Below are 14,015 nucleotides of genomic sequence, written 5' to 3' on the forward strand. Positions count from 1 at the left end.
TTCTTACCATGCCAGAAGAAATTCCTGGCTTCCAAACAGCTCGGCTGTCTTTCAGAGCTCTCTCTCTAACTTTGCCTTTAAAAAAAAAAAGAAAGAAAGCTGGGACTCCGGTGCAAAAACCTAGTGGCTAGAGTCCTCACCTTGCATCCACCAGGATCCCCAATGGGCACTGGTTCATGTCCCAGCTGCTCCACTTCCCATCCAGCTCCCTGCTTGTGGCCTAGGGAACAGTCAAGGACAGCCTAAAACCTTGGGACCCTGCACCATGTGGAAGACCCAGACAAGGCTCCTGGCTCCTGGCTTTGGATTGGCTCAGCTCCAGCCATAATGGCCACTTGGGGAGTGAGCCAGCAGAAAATCTTTGTCTCTCCTTGCTGTGTCTCCCTTTCCAAAAAGGGGGTCAGGCCAGATGAGGCCACAGTACAAGCCAATTCACATAAGGGCCAGGACTGGGGACTAGCTGGGCTGGGCTAGGCTGTAGCCCCCACCAGTGTGAGCTGGAATTGGGGGTATGCCAGACCCAGCCAGAATATAACACCCCCTGGCAAATGTTGAGGTGAGGCGGGCCATGCCAGACTGGGCCGCAGCAATCAACCAGCACATGTGAGACCAAGGGAGGAGGGGGCAAAGCCAGTAGGGGGGCTTCCCAGCTGGACCATCATTGCCACTGAAAAGCATAATTTGGGATAGGGGCAGACCATGCCAGGCAGGGCTACAACACCTGTTGACCTCATGTAAGCTGGATCAGGGAAATGCCAGGCTGGATTGACTGTTCCTATTGCTGCATGCATAAGTTAAAGTGGATGTGGGTTGGTTGAGCTTTGCCACAGCATCAGCTGGCATGGCTGGCACAGGGGCAAATTCGGTCAAGTTAAATTGTAGAACCACCTGGAGAGTGCAAGATCCGGGAGTGGGAATGGGCTCAGTAGGGAAAGAGTGGGCACCTCCCTTTTGGGTTGTCACTCCCGTTGGTGAGCATGAGAACCAGGACTGGGATAGGCATGGCTACACAGAGAGTGGCACCCACCAGCATGTGTGTGGGCTGGATAGTGGGGCTGGTTGGGTTGAACTAGGCTTCAATGCCCATTGACGTGCATGAAAGCTGAATGGGACGTGGAACAGATTGGACCAGACTGCTGTACATACTGGCAAGCATGGGAATCAGGGTAGGGGCAGGCATGGTAGGGGTTATTGCATGTCACTCTAACTAGGAGGCAGCTCCCATTGGCGTACATGAAGGTCGAGTGTGTAGCGGATAGGATTGGACTGGGCTGCAACACCTATTGGTCTGTGTAGAAGACAGGGCTGGAGGCAGAACCGACCCAGCAATTGCAACCACCGGTATGTGCGTAAGCTGACTGGGGCAACGGACTGTGCCAGACCCTGTATTGGCATGCACACACAAGAATCAGGTCTAGGGGCCTGGCATGATGGCCTAGCGGCTAAAGTCCTTGGCTTGAACGCGCCAGGATCCCATATGGACACCGGTTCTAATCCCGGCAGCTCCACTTCCCGTCCATCTCCCTGCTTGTGGCCTGGGAAAGCAGAACTGAAGGAAGTTCCTGGCTCCTGGCTCTGGATCAGCTCATCACTGGCTGTTGCAGTCACTAGGGGAATGAATCGGACGGAAGATCTTCCTCTCTGTCTCTCCTCCTCTCTGTATATCTGACTTTGTGATAAAAATAAAATAAATCTTTTAAAAAAAACTTTTTAAATTTGTTTTTATTAGAATGGCAGATGTACAGAGAGAAGGAGATACAGAGAAAGATCCTGAACCTCTGAATCACACCCCAAGTGGCCGCAACAGCCGAAGCTGAGCCAATCTGGAGCCAGGAACTTCTTCCTGGTCTCCCACCTAGGTGCAGCTTCCCAAGACCCTGGGCCATCTTTTTTGTTTTTTCCCTCCCCTGGGTCATCTTCAACTGCCTTCCTCAGCCACAAGCAGGGATCTGAATGGGAAGTGGTGCATCCAGGACACAAACTAACAGCCACATGGGATCTCAGGTGTGCCAGGCAAGGACTTTAACCACTGGGCTACTGCAGCAAGCCCCCTAAAATATTTTTAACATAGATCTAAATTTTTTTAAGATTTGTAAAGAGGTAGATTTGTGGAGAGAAGGAGAGACAAAGAGAAGTCTTCATCCACTGGCTCACTCCTCAAATGGCTACAATAGCTGCAGCTGAGCTGATCCAAAGCCAGGACCCAGGAGCTTCTTCCAGATCTCCCACACAGATCAGGGGCCCAAGGACTTACGCCCTCCTCCACCACCTCTCGAAGCCATAAGCTGGGAACTGGACTTAAAATAAAGCAACCTGGACACAAATAAGTGCCCATATTGCACTTAGCTTAAGGGCACTCCAGCCCTTAATTTTTTAATCATAATAGTGTAATATTATTAATGTAATAGTAGTGAAGTGTTTCAATTTAAATTATGTAAATGCTTGGTCATTTTCACGGATTTTTTAAATGCTTCCTCAAAAGACCTTTTAAGATTTATTTATTTTTATTGCAAAGTCAGATATACAGAGAGAAGGAGAGAGAGAAAGATCTTACGCTCATTGATTCACTCCCTAAGTGGCCACAACGGCCGGAGCTGTGCCAATCTGAAGCCTGGAGCCAGGAGCCTCTTCCAGGTCTCCCCCGCAGGTGCAGGGTCCCAAGGCTTTGGGCCGTCCTCCACTGCTTTCCCAGGCCACAAGCAGGGAGCTGGATGGGAAGTGGGGTTGCCGGGATTAGAACCAGCACCTATATGGAATCCTGGTGCGTTCAAGGCGAAGGCTGTAGCCATTAGGCCACGGTGCCGGGCCCAGGTCCCTTACTCTTTTTGCTGACGTCTGTGCCCACGTTACTGAAGAGCTCACTGCTCCCCCGGCACAGGAGCTGTCCCAGGCCCAAGACACCTAAGCTTTCAGCTGCTCCCTGTGTCACCTGCTCAGCACACAGTTGGCTCGGCTCCAGCCTGGTACCAGGTGGTTACTAATTAATGCTCCTGGAGGACTTTGGAGTTCCTAAGTGAAGGATCGGCTTGCAATGGCTGGTGGTTCAGCAGCCTTGATCACCCCCACCTCCCCAGGACATGTCTCACAGGGGGTGAGAGAGGACCGGGCGGCTAGGTGGAGGGAGACAAACACAGGCTATTTGCCACACAGCCCACTCTGAGCCTCGTGGAGGGCTGTGCTGTGCCCTACCCTGTGCTTGCCACCATACGTGGGACATTCTGCACTCTATCAGGTCCTGGGGTTCCTCATGCCGCTCTCAGAGTGGTGCACCAAAGAGGTGCCATAGAATGAGGCATGCCTGTGTGATCACTTGGGAGATGCATGCCGGTTCCCCATTTTACAGATGGGGAAAGGGCTGTTGAGTAATTGCCTATGACAGCCCAAGTTCACCCAGCTAGAAGGCAGTAGAGGTAAACGGACTACTCTTGTTCACACCACCTTGCTCTGGTCTGCAGAATGTGAGAATACCTACAGGGCCTGGCACCATGGCTCAATTGGCTTAATCCTACAACTCTAAAGGCCAGAATCCCATGTGGACACGGGCTCATGTCCCAGCTGCCCCACTTCCCATCCAGCTCTGCTTGTGGCCTGGGAAAGCAGTCGAAAACAGCCCAAAACCTTGGAACACTGCACCCACACAGGATACCTGCCAAAAACTCCTGGCTCCTGAATTTGGATGAACTCAGCTTGGGCCGTTGCAGCCATTTTAAAGGGTGAACTAGCAAATGAAAAATATTTCTCAGTCTCTGCTCTTTGTAAATCTGCTTTCCCAATAAAAATGAATGAATCTTAAAAAAAAAAAAAAGACAGGAATCTTCCAGCCTCCTGTCCACCCCCCACCCAATTGGCCACAACTGGCGGAACTACATCAAATCCAAGAGCCTGGAACTCTATCCATGCATGCCATGGTGCCAGGGAGTGGCCTTTGGGTCTTCCACTGTCTTCCCAGACATGTTAGCGGGGAGCTGGATCAGAAGCAAAGCAGCTGGGACTTAGAAAAATCAGCGCTAATATGGGCTGCCAGCATTGTAGGAGGAAGCTGGGGTCTTGAAGAACCTTTTCAAATGACAACAGCGTTTCTCTAGCTGCCTGGGCAGTTGAGGCTGAGGGCACCTGTTTGCCCTTCTGAGACCCTTCTTGCTTCCCCCTCACACATGTAGTTCTCACACTCTACAACCCTCCATCAGAGGAGGAGGAGGAAAATTCTGCCAGGACATAAGCCGAGAGGGGACACCCAGGCCAGGAGATGGGTATGGGTGTGAACCAGGCCTGGCTCCCTTCCACAGCCATAGCTGCTGCTTTCCAGCTCAGTGCTTTTTGGATTTGAATTGCTTTTATGGCTTCAGTCTGCACTCATCTGTGCCGGCTTCCCATGGTGCAGTTCCATGCTGGAGAGGCAGAGATGGAGAGCTGAGCAGCCAGGGCTGGGTCATGCCACAGCTGGGAGCCAGGAACTCAATCCAGATCTGCCAAGTGAGGAACAGAGACTCACCAGTGTGCAGCTTCACTGTTACCGCCTAGGATAACGTGGGCAGGGAGCTGGAATCAGATGCCAGTGTGGGCATCAAGCTCAGGAATTTTGATAAGGCGTGTAGCATCTTAAAATTGCTGAGTGGCACGCCCACCCTCATGTGGAATTTTATTATTTTAAAACTGGCCTCTGGGGTAGGCACTGTGGTGCCACAGTTTATACTGCCACTTGGGATGCCCACGTCCCTTCCCTTGTCAGAATGTTGGTTTGAGTCCCAGCTATTTCACCTCCAGTCCAACTTGTGCTATGAATCTTGGCAGCAAATGATGGCTCAAGTACTTGGACCATTGCCGCACACAAGGGAGACCTACGTGGAGTTCAAGGCTCCTGGCACCTGCCTGGCCTGGTGTCAACTGTTATAGGCATTTAGGGAATGGGCCAATGGGTGGAATCAATCTCTTGGTCTCTTTCTCCTTTCCACCCTCCAATCTTGCTCTCCCAACCCAAGTTTCGCCTTTCTAGTAGATGAACATAAACAAAAGCAGCCTTTCCTAATCTGCCACCTTAGTGCCCCATGAGCACATGGCCCTGCTGGCCTCAGATGTCCTCAGAGGCTGAATCATCTTGCCACACAGAACATCCAGTGCCGCACCAGAGGGGCAGTTGTAGAAGGACAGTGGTCAACGGCCATGGTGGCAAAGACGTGTCCCTGTCCCACAGGGTGAAAGCCATGCTTTCCTATATCGGTGGTTACACTGGGTAAATAATTTCTCCAGACTAAGTTGGAGCAAGACGGCTGGCTGGCTGGGTGCCCTTGTTAGCTCAGAAGGTGGAGTGGGGAGAGAAGGAGCAGAGGCCTTTGTGTTGGACGGGGTGACCGTGAGTGATCTCACATGCCCGGTTCTGGCTGCCCATGCCAGCTTCCTGCCCATGCTGGCCCTGGGAGGCCCAGAGCAGTTAGGCAGTCCCTCTTGACCCCCTCTGCTGAGCCATCAGGTCCAACCCTAAGACCCATTCAATCTCCTCTTATTCAACAACTGGCCCCGGAGAAAATCCACGTAATCTCCCCTACAGAACAAAACCAAGCAAAATTTAATCTTTCTTTTCCAAGCGAATAACACAACCACCTGCCCCACCCATGCCTTGCTCAGGGAACCCCAGGAGCTATGAGGAAACGGAAAGCAAATGAAACTATGTCCCACCCTCACACCCCTGTGTCCTGCAGACTAGACCAGGTGAGGCCCACCCAAACCCTTACAAATGTCCCTAATGATTAGCTGCTCTTTTCTCACCCAGCCCCACCTGGCACAGTGCCCCTGGGCAGGAGCTGCTGTGAGGTGGCTCCCTGCTTTCCGCTCCAGGGAGGCATCCTGGCCTGCAGCAGTGCCAGGTGGAGCCAGGCCCCGCTACTCCAGTTGCAAGTTACAATGACTAGGCACCTTTTCTGGATGCACCAGCTAATTAAGCCTGGCAGGTGCTCCACCAGCTAATTAAGCCTGGCAGGTGCTCACCTCTCAGCAGAGCTGGGGCCTCTCCAGCCCCCAGCTGTCTGGGATGACTTAAAGGGTTGATGAGCTGGCCAATGTCTGCAGGGGCAGCCAGAGAAAGCCCTCTCTTCCAGAAAGGCAGAGCCGGCTGGAGATAAAGCACGTGACTGGCTTGTTACGATGCCATAGCCGAAGCCAACATCCAGCTGTAGGGAGCCGGCAGTGACTTTCCTCTGCACAGTCATCCTAGGTAGAAAAGGATGTGGCAAGAGGTTTAGGATGCACAGCGATAACACCGAACAAGGCTGGCAGGAGGCACGTGACATTATTCAAAATATTTATGGAGAGGATAGTGCTGTAGCACAGCTAATTAAGCTGCTGCCTGCGGCATCAGAATTTCACAGGAGCTCCAGTTCAAGTCCCAGTTGCTTCACTTACAATCCAGTTCCCTGCTAATGCCCTGGGAAAGCAGGAGAGGATGGCCTATGTGCTTGGACCCCAGCACCCACGTGGGAGACCCAGATGAAGTTCCTGGCTCCTCCTGCTTCATCCCGGACCAGCCCTAGCAGTTGTAGCCATTTGGGGAATGAACCAGTACATAGAAGATCAGTCTCTCTCTATCTCCTTACCTCTCTCTTTAAAGCTGTGCCTTTCAAATAAATAAATAGATCTTGAAAAATAGAGAAGATATTTGTGTCAATTGGTGCAAGATGCTGCTTGGAGGAAGAGCCATTGTGGTATATCAGGTCAAGCTGCTCATCAGAAAACATCCAAAATCAGCTTGCCTGATTCATGTCCCGCCTCTGGTTCTGGTCCAGCCTCCTGCTAAGTGCCTGGCTCTGCCTGGTCCTGGCTTCCCTGGCTCTGATGCCCACGCTGGGAGGTGGTGCTAATAGAATTCCCAGTGATTGCAGGTTCTGGGGGCTTATATGCATCTCTCTGAGCTGGAATTAATTTCTCTGTCAACAAAGAAAGAAAACAGGCAAACTGGCCACCCCCAGTGACAGCATGGCACCCTGAGGTCCGTGAGGCACTCCAGATTCCTTAAGGGCAGAGCCCTCAGCCTGAGAGTGTTCCCAAACACTCCACAGCTTCCACGGCAGGATTTCTTGGGGGATGGAGCCCCACACATTTTGGTGACCAAGAGATCTGGACACAGTCTGTGTTCTATCAGATGTAAGAGAACAAGTGGGGGGAAATACTTTTTTCCTCCATTCCTCAATACCAAAAATTGAATTATACTTTAAGGGTTAAGTTATTATAGCATGTTTTTTAAAAATATTTATTTCATCATTTTTATTGGAAAGTCAGATATACAAAGAGGAGGAGAGACAGAGAGGAAGATTTTCCATCAGATGGTTCACTACCCAAGTGACCGCAACAGCTGGTACTATGCCAATCTGGAGCCAGGAGCCAGGAACTTCCTCCAGGTCTCCCAAACGGGTGCAGGGTCCCAAAGCATTGGGCCGTCCTCCACTGTTTTCCCAGGCCACAAGCAGGGAGCTGGATGGGAAGTGGAGCTGCCAGGATTAGAACCGGCACCCATATGAGATCCTGGCGCGTTCAAGGTGAGGACGTTAGCCGCTAGGCCACACTGCGGGGCCCTGTTACAGCATGTTTATTATCTCAATAAAACTGTGGGGGTTTTTTTTATTAAAATTTTTATTTTTACTTGGAAGTCAGAGTTAGAGAGATAGATCCTCCATCTACTAGTTCACTCCCCAAATGACAACAACAGCCAGAGCTGGACTAGTCCAAAGCTAAGAGCCAGGAACCTTTTCTGGATCTCCGTGTGGGAGCAGGCTTTAAGCCAACCTCCTCTACTTTCCCAGGCCATTAGCAGGGAGCTGGATTAGAAGTGGAGCAGCTGAGATATGAACCGGTGCCCACATGGGATGCTGCTGCCTCAGGCAAAGGATTAGCTTGGTATGCCATCACCTTAGTGCCAAAGCTGTGACTTTTGTTTGTTCTATTTGCAATGTAGATACAGATCTCACATCTGCTGTTTCACTCCCCAAATGCCCCCAAAGCAGAGCTGTCCCACGCTGAGACTGGGAACCCAAAACCCAATCTGAGTCTCCCACAAGGGTGGCAGGAACCCAAGTACTTGAACTGTTTCTTTGAGGGTGCATGTACATTGGCAGAAAGCTGCAATGGAATCTGGAGTCTGGAATCAACCCCAGGCATGCCAGTTTGGGATGCAGGTCTCTGAAGCCACAGGCCCACCCCAGGAGTGATTCAAGAGGGCAGGAGAGCAACCAATGAGGAAGAAAAGAGAAGAAAGGAAGGCACGTCTGGTGGGTGAGCCAGCTCCCTGCAACCTCTGTGTGTTTCCCTCTTGTCCTCAGGGTTGCCTCACCCCTTGCCGCCCTTCCTGGGGCTCTCACCCAGTGCCTCGGGCCCCACACCTGTAGGTGTCTGACAAAACCAGCTTCTCCTGTGGCTTTCCCTGTTGCCTACTGGCCATGGGAATCCACCATGGGTGCTTACTCTGTAGCACTGCTCAAAAGAGCCAGCAGCCTGGGACCTTCCAGGGCTAGTAATCCTCCAGCCCTCTGAATGCAGTTGGATTTTCTTTCCCTGCCAGACAAAAAAAGAAGTCTCACAGGCCCCTGATACAAGGCATGCATGGGGCCTGACCCAGAGGGAGAGCGTGAGTCTGTGGGTTGCAATGATGTCCTCATTTTACAAACGTGAAAAAGCCAATGCCCAGAGAGGAGAAGAACTCCCCAACCCCGCAAGATCTACTCGGCTCTGGCTCTCCTGACACAGCCCATGATGGCACCTTGCCAGTCAGAGGCCCAAGTGACTGAGCCAGCAGAACCAGACTTTCTGGAAAACTCTTTGCCAAATAGGTATCCAGGCTCTGGAAGGCTTTCACCCTCTGTCCCAGTGGTTTCCTCGTTAGAACTCTGGTTCTGGAGGACAGGAGATTTTGGAAACCTCATCTTAACTGCTAGCTAAAACGCAGTGGCAACAAGAAGTAAGTGGTCCAAGTGCCCACCACCAAGAGATGCCTAATAAATGCAGACAGGGTGCACATTTGGCACAGCAGTTAAGGCCCCTTGGGATGTCCACATGCTGTCAGAGTGCCTGTGTTTCAGTCCCAACCCTCCTCCCAATTCTAGCTTTCCTCTGTGTGCGTCTTGGCAGGCAGCACGTGGCACCTACATTGAATTGGAGGCTTTTCATTTGGTCTTGGCCCCACTCCAGCTTTTGTAGGCATTTAGCTAATGAATGATCCTATCTTCCTGTTTCTATCTCTTCTCTTTCTTTCCTTCTTTTTTTTTTTTTTAACATTTATTTTATTTTTGGGCCCGGCAGCATGGCCTAGCAGCTAAAGTTCTCGCCTTGAACGCGCCAGGATCCCATATGGACACCAGTTCTAATCCCGGCAGCTCCACTTCCCATCCAGCTCCCTGCTTGTGGCCTAGGAAAGCAGTGGAGGACGGCCCAATGCTTTGGGACCCTGTACCCGTTTGGGAGACCTGGAGGAAGTTCCTGGCTCCTGGCTCCGAATTGGCACAGCACCAGCCGTTGCACTCACTTGGGGAATGAAGAGAGACAGAGAGGAAGATCTTCCGTCCAATGATTCACTCCCCAAGTGACCGCAAGAGCAGGTGCTACACCGATCTGGAGCCAGGAGCCAGGAACTTCCTCCAGGTCTCCCACACGGGTGCAGGGTCCCAATGCATTAGGCCGTCCTCAACTGCTTTCCCAGGCCACAAGCAGGGAGCTGGATGGGAAGTGGAGCTGCCGGGATTAGAACCGGCGCCCATATGGGATCCCGGCACATTCAAGCTAAGAACTTTAGCCACTAGGCCATCATGCCGGGCCCTTATCTTTCTTTCTTTAATGCTTTTATTTTTCTTTCTTTCTTTCTTTCTTTCTTTTTTTTTTTTTTTTTTGAAAGAGAAAGAGAAACTAGACCCTGAGGAGTAAGTCCCTAGAACTCCATCCTGGTTTCCCACGTGGGTGCAGGGAGCCAAGCACTTTGTCACCCCCTGCTGCTTCCTAGGTGGGCATTAGCAGGAAGCTGGAATTGGAACTGAGACACCAAGCCAGGCACTCTGACAACCCAGGTGGCATCTTAATCCCCATACCCAATTTCCCCCATCCCCATTTGATGTTCTTATTCATAACAATAATACCATTTATCAAACAGGGGTCTTCTTGAGCTGGAATTATACGTAATTTTAATGTACAGTTTTTCTAATTTTTCCAGGCTATAAAAATGAGTGTGTTTTACTTTTGTAATCAGAAATTTAAAGTATTCAAAAAGAAAAGAAAAGAAAAGGGGCGCGGACCAGGCTTGGTATCACGGTGCAGCGCGTTAAGCTGCCACCTGCATTGTTGACATTCCACACTGGAGCGCTGATTTGAGTTCCAGCTGGTTCCCCTAGCAACCCAGCTCCCTGGTAATGCACGTGAGAAAGCAGCAGACGATGGCCCAAGTACTAGGTCCTGGCTACTTATATGGAAGACCTGGCTAGAGTTCCTGGCTCCCGGTTCTGGCCTGGCTCATCTCTGAGCTTTGCATCCATTTGCAGAGGTGAACCTCAGTGTCAAAAGCCCAACCATTTGTTCATGGCTCATTGCTACTAAGAAACTGTGTGGCCTTGCAGGTCAAACAGCCTATGTGATTTAAATTCCTATGAATCAAGGCCCACCCAAGTTTGGTTATCTCCAAGTAGTTAGGTGGGTGCTTACCTTAGTTGCTGGAGGCATGGGCTGTCCAGCCAAGATAGGTAGGAAATGTGTGCTATTTCCCCTCACTTTGCACACTAGTGTGAATTGCCCCCTTTCCAAAGTATTGTGGGCTGCCCCTGTAAAAATCGTATGAATTTGCTGTTTGGGGCCACACTCCAGTAAGGGTTGTTGGTCCTGGCCGGCTGGCTGGTTGGTCTGCCTGCTGCCTGCTCTCTGTTCTCAACCAAGAACCCAAGTTTGGTCATGCCAAGCTTGAATAAACCATCCTTGTGCACTTGGATCAACTTTAGATTTCTGGTGACTTCTGGGGATCTCAAAATCTGGGCACAATACTACCCATGGTGGGCAAGGACGTGGATTAAGTTCCAGCTCCCAGCTGGAGTGAACCAACAAATGGGAACTTCTGGTCTTTCTCCCAAATGAATAAGTAAAAAGAAGCAAGCCATGCATATTATTTGTTAAGATACTTCCCAACCCACAGGTCTTTGCCAGTGTCCAAAGCAAGCCCTCTACGAAGCACTGGTTGGTACCAGGTGGGCCATTTGCCCCTGCCCCTGGACTTCTTCCTAAGCTGCTGCAGGCCAGAGTCCCAGGTCTAAGTCAGAGAATGTGTCCTGAGAACCCAGATGGAGTGCACACTGACTCCTCTGCCAGCCCTGTACCGGCCTGGGACTCAAAACGCCTGGTCCAGGCTTGTCCCAAGAGCACCGTGGAGGTGGGGTGGAAGGGGAGAGGCCGCCCTGCCAGAGCGATGCCCAGCGCTGTCACTCAGAAGCGCAGCTGCTGGGCCGGGGTAGGGGGTGGCCCTTCATGCCTCATTGCTGCCTGCTGCTCAGACAGGCTTGCAGGAGCACATCTGGGCAGCTCTGTCAGAATTGCGTGAGGACAGCAGCACCCACCGCCTGGGGCATCACTCCTAACCCACAAACAGCCAGGGCCGCAGCGGGCTTATGAAACCCAGGCACAGCTTTACATAATCACGGGAAATGAAGAGGAAAAGCAGACTGGGCAAGGCCCACTCCCACCTCAGCATCTCGTTGGCAGGATGGAATTTTCTTTCTTTCTTCTGATCATGAGAGTCCACTGTGTTCCATGCTATTCCATTCCAACACACACAAAAAAAGGAGTAAAACAGAAAGGGAAGTAGGCTTAGTTTCACACCCCCAAGTCACCCAAGACGTGGGGCTTTTCTTGCAGCTTGGCCAAGATAAACACGCTCGTGTGTGCACACACATACATGCACACACACACATTTCTATTTGTTTTGGCTCATCCTCTACTTATCCATCCACTTCTTTGTTTTTTAAGATTTATTTATTGCTATTAGAAAGGCAGATATGCAGAGAGAAGGAAATACAAAGAAAAAAAAATCTTCCATCTTCTGGTTCGCTCCTCAAAGGGCCAAAACAGCTGGAGCTGAGCTGTCAGGAGCCTGAAGCTTCTTCCAGTTCTCCCATCTGGGTGCAGGGTTCCAAGGCTTTGGGCCATCCTCTACTGCTTTTTCAGGCCACAAGCAGGGCGCTGGATGAGAAGTGGAGCAGTCAGGATTCATATGAGATCCCAGAGCATGCAAGGTGAGGATTTAGCCACTGAACCATCGTGCCAGACCCTGCTCTCAATATTCACAGGCTACCATGGGCACCTCTGCACCATGAGCTCATGGAGCCCAGGACCCTGCAGCTCCAGAACCCAAAGCTCAACAGTTTTCCTAGTATTTTCCTCGGCAGAGTTTGCAGAACCTCCTCAACCTAATCACCCAGGGATCTCCCGAGCAGTCAGAGATCCAGGTCCCACCCAGAGCCTTGGCTTCACCAGGCCAGATGTGATGCCCAGGGATCTGTATGTGCAATGACTGCTCCTAGCAGCCGTTACAGCCTAGCCAGCCACTTATGGTCTTTGGGGGACCCCCTCAAAGGTTGTCCCTCCCTAAGGGTCCTTCCTATTTCTGCCCAACAGCAACATACCTTGAAGAAACCCCTATCCAAGAGATTCAGACTTCATTGTGAGGTGGTGAAATGCCCACACTTGGGCCAGTCCCCGCCCCTGGCCTGTACCATCGCATATATGGCTGCATGGCAGCTTCCCTTGGGACGTCTCCCAGGCACAGAGTTCCCAGATGCAACAGCAGGGTGAGGGTGGAGAATGGGTGGTTTGCTGGGAGGGCCTGGGCTGTGGTTTTGGAGGATGTGGCCACCTCCCCAGGGCTCACAGGAAGAAGCAGACCTTGGCTCTGCCCTGAGCCTCAGAAAAGGGGAAAGGCCTTGGCTAAAGTCAGCAGCGCCATGCAGTCCAGCACAGCACAACGAAGGGGTATGCGTGTGTGGCAGAGGTTCCGTGCGTGTGTGAGCAGGTGTGAAATTGTGAGGGATCCAGGGTGTGTGAGAGTTGTGGAGGTGTGGGTGTGTGACAGTGTGTGTGTGTATGTGTGTGTGTGGTGAGCTATTTCCCAGGCCTGGGCTTTCTCACACACAATTCAAGCACAGCCCCCAGAGTTTGGGGGACAGGGCCCCCCTCCAGTCCCAGGAATAGAGTGATCCTATCACCCTTCCCTGCCAAGTGTAGCTCCCACTCCTGCTGCTACCCACTCTGCCCCAGGCAGCCACAGCCCTGGGGACCAAAAGCCGCCCCTGTGTCATGCACCGCTAACAATAGGAGGTCGTGTGCTGACCCTCTCTGCACCCACACCTAATTTCTTCCTCCAGTCCCTCTTGGTGGGTGGGGAGAGGGGACACTCCTCTGACTCCACGGAGTGTGCCCTTTGGCTGGCTGTTGCATGGGTCCTGGGAAATGGCTGGGACTGCAGCACATGGTTCTGCTCTCTAAAAGTCCCTGTGGCTTTTTCTGTCACCTGATGTTGGTAGCAGGACACCTGTACCACTTCCTACCTGCCAACAGAGCACCTTTGTGTCTCAACTCCTGGAAAGGCTAGTGTGGAGCTCTGGAGTGGCCAGGTTCCCTCCCCTGGGGCTCCCTCATGCCCTCTCTTCTTGGGTCAGCTCTGGCACCTGCCAGCCATGGGATCTCGGCCTCAGCCCTGCATATTCATAACATTCATTGCACAGGCATTTATAGGAAGCCCACTGTGTATGTGACACTGTCCCTAGTGGGAGAACCAGGGAGGAGAGGAGGCATCTTGGCTCTCCTGCTGCTGGCACGAGATAGTGGAGACAGGAGAACCTTGCAGAGGCTGAGGCAGGTGCCATGGCCACTGAACTGCAGGAAGGGCATGGCTGATTCAGGGAACAGCAGGCACAAAAAACTCTTGGTGGGAGTGAGTTTGTTCCTTAAGGAAAGCAAGAAGGCCAGTGTGGTTGGAATGAATGAGTGTTGGGGCATGTGGATAGGGA

Source organism: Ochotona princeps, chromosome 21, assembly GCF_030435755.1.
Source record: "Ochotona princeps isolate mOchPri1 chromosome 21, mOchPri1.hap1, whole genome shotgun sequence".
NCBI classification, from domain to species: domain Eukaryota; kingdom Metazoa; phylum Chordata; class Mammalia; order Lagomorpha; family Ochotonidae; genus Ochotona; species Ochotona princeps.